Here is a 2,500-nt window from a genome sequence, read left to right on the forward strand (position 1 = left end):
GGCAGCTTGCCTCGAGCACCATCGGCACACGCTCGGCCCTGGTGCGGTCGGTTGCCTCGAGCACCATCGGCACACGCTGGGCCCTGGTGCGGGCGCTTGCCTCGACCACCATCGGCACACGCTGGGCCCTGGTGCGGTCGGTTGCCTCGAGCACCATCGGCACACGCTGGGCCCTGGTGCGGGCGGTTGCCTCGACCACCATCGGCACACGCTGGGCCCTGGTGCGGGCGGTTGCCTCGACCACCATCGGCACACGCTGGGCCCTGGTGCGGGCGCTTGCCTCGACCACCATCGGCACACGCTCGGCCCTGGTGCGGTCGGTTGCCTCGAGCACCATCGGCACACGCTGGGCCCTGGTGCGGCAGGTTGCCTCGACCACCATCGGCACACGCTGGGCCCTGGTGTGGGCGCTTGCCTCGACCACCATCGGCACACGCTGGGCCCTGGTGCGGCAGGTTGCCTCGAGCACCATCGGCACACGCTGGGCCCTGGTGCGGTCGGTTGCCTCGACCACCATCGGCACACGCTGGGCCCTGGTGCGGGCGCTTGCCTCGACCACCATCGGCACACGCTGGGCCCTGGTGCGGCAGGTTCCCTCGACCACCATCGGCACACGCTGGGCCCTGGTGCGGCAGGTTGCCTCGATCACCATCGGCACAAGCTGGGCCCTGGTGCGGGCGGTTGCCTCGACCACCATCGGCACACGCTGGGCCCTGGTGCGGCAGCTTGCCTCGAGCACCATCGGCACACGCTCGACCCTGGTGCGGTCGGTTGCCCCGAGCACCATCGGCACACGTTGGGCCCTGGTGCGGCAGGTTGCCTCGACCACCATCGGCACACGCTGGGCCCTGGTGCGGGCGCTTGCCTCGACCACCATCGGCACACGCTCCGCCCTGGTGCGGTCGGTTGCCTCGAGCACCATCGGCACACGCTGGGACCTGGTGCGGCAGGTTGCCTCGACCACCATCGGCACACGCTGGGCCCGGGTGCGGGCGGTTGCCTCGACCACCATCGGCACACGCTGGGCCCTGGTGCGGGCGGTTGCCTCGACCACCATCGGCACACGCTGGGCCCTGGTGCGGGCGCTTGCCTCGACCACCATCGGCACACGCTGGGCCCTGGTGCGGCAGGTTGCCTCGAGCACCATCGGCACACGCTGGGCCCTGGTGCGGCAGGTTGCCTCGACCACCATCGGCACACGCTGGGCCCTGGTGCGGGCGCTTGCCTCGAGCACCATCGGCACACGCTCGGCCCTGGTGCGGTCGGTTGCCTCGAGCACCATCGGCACACGCTGGGCCCTGGTGCGGCAGGTTGCCTCGACCACCATCGGCACACGCTGGGCCCTGGTGAGGGCGCTTGCCTCGACCACCATCGGCACACGCTCGGCCCTGGTGCGGTCGGTTGCCTCGAGCACCATCGGCACACGCTGGGCCCTGGTGCGGGCGCTTGCCTCGAGCACCATCGGCACACGCTCGGCCCTGGTGCGGTCGGTTGCCTCGAGCACCATCGGCACACGCTGGGCCCTGGTGCGGCAGGTTGCCTCGACCACCATCGGCACAAGCTGGGCCCTGGTGCGGGCGCTTGCCTCGACCACCATCGGCACACGCTCGGCCCTGGTGCGGCAGGTTGCCTCGAGCACCATCGGCACACGCTGGGCCCTGGTGCGGGCGGTTGCCTCGACCACCATCGGCACACGCTGGGCCCTGGTGCGGGCGCTTGCCTCGACCACCATCGGCACACGCTGGGCCCTGGTGCGGCAGGTTGCCTCGAGCACCATCGGCACACGCTGGGCCCTGGTGCGGTCGGTTGCCTCGAGCACCATCGGCACACGCTGGGCGCTGGTGCGGGCGCTTGCCTCGACCACCATCGGCACACGCTGGGCCCTGGTGCGGCAGGTTGCCTCGATCACCATCGGCACACGCTGGGCCCTGGTGCGACAGGTTGCCTCGAGCACCATCGGCACACTATCGGCCCTGGTGCGGGCGGTTGCCTCGACCACCATCGGCACACGCTGGGCCCTGGTGCGGGCGCTTGCCTCGGGCACCATCGGCACACGCTGGGCCCTGGTGCGGGCGGTTGCCTCGAGCACCATCGGCACACGCTGGGCCCTGGTGGGTTTAGGCACATCTTCAAATTTCTGCCGTGCCAATGCCATTTTTATGGCTTGTAAATTCATACAATGGTCCCCTAAGCCTTCACGTGAAGTTTCGTTGGAAGATGACTCGTTTTCTATTTTTCACGATTTTCGAAACTTTTTGCGGTTCGGGATTTTTTAAAATTTTTTTATAAGGATTTTTGGCCCCAAATTTTGTAGGCATGATCCTTCTATTTTTGTTGGCATGCACAAAAAAATTCAGCTAAAAACTCGAAGTAGAGAAGATTTTGTGACCGTTTGAAAAAAGTGTCCCCATTTCAGACACTTTAACGGCTACTGGTAGCAAACCTGTAAAATCTCAAATGCTCTTTAAGGGGGTGTGAATTCTCAGAGGTTTGATGAGGG

Source organism: Durio zibethinus, unplaced genomic scaffold (assembly GCF_047325235.1).
Source record: "Durio zibethinus cultivar Kanyao isolate XHJ-2024 unplaced genomic scaffold, ASM4732523v1 HiC_scaffold_2, whole genome shotgun sequence".
Taxonomy (NCBI): domain Eukaryota; kingdom Viridiplantae; phylum Streptophyta; class Magnoliopsida; order Malvales; family Malvaceae; genus Durio; species Durio zibethinus.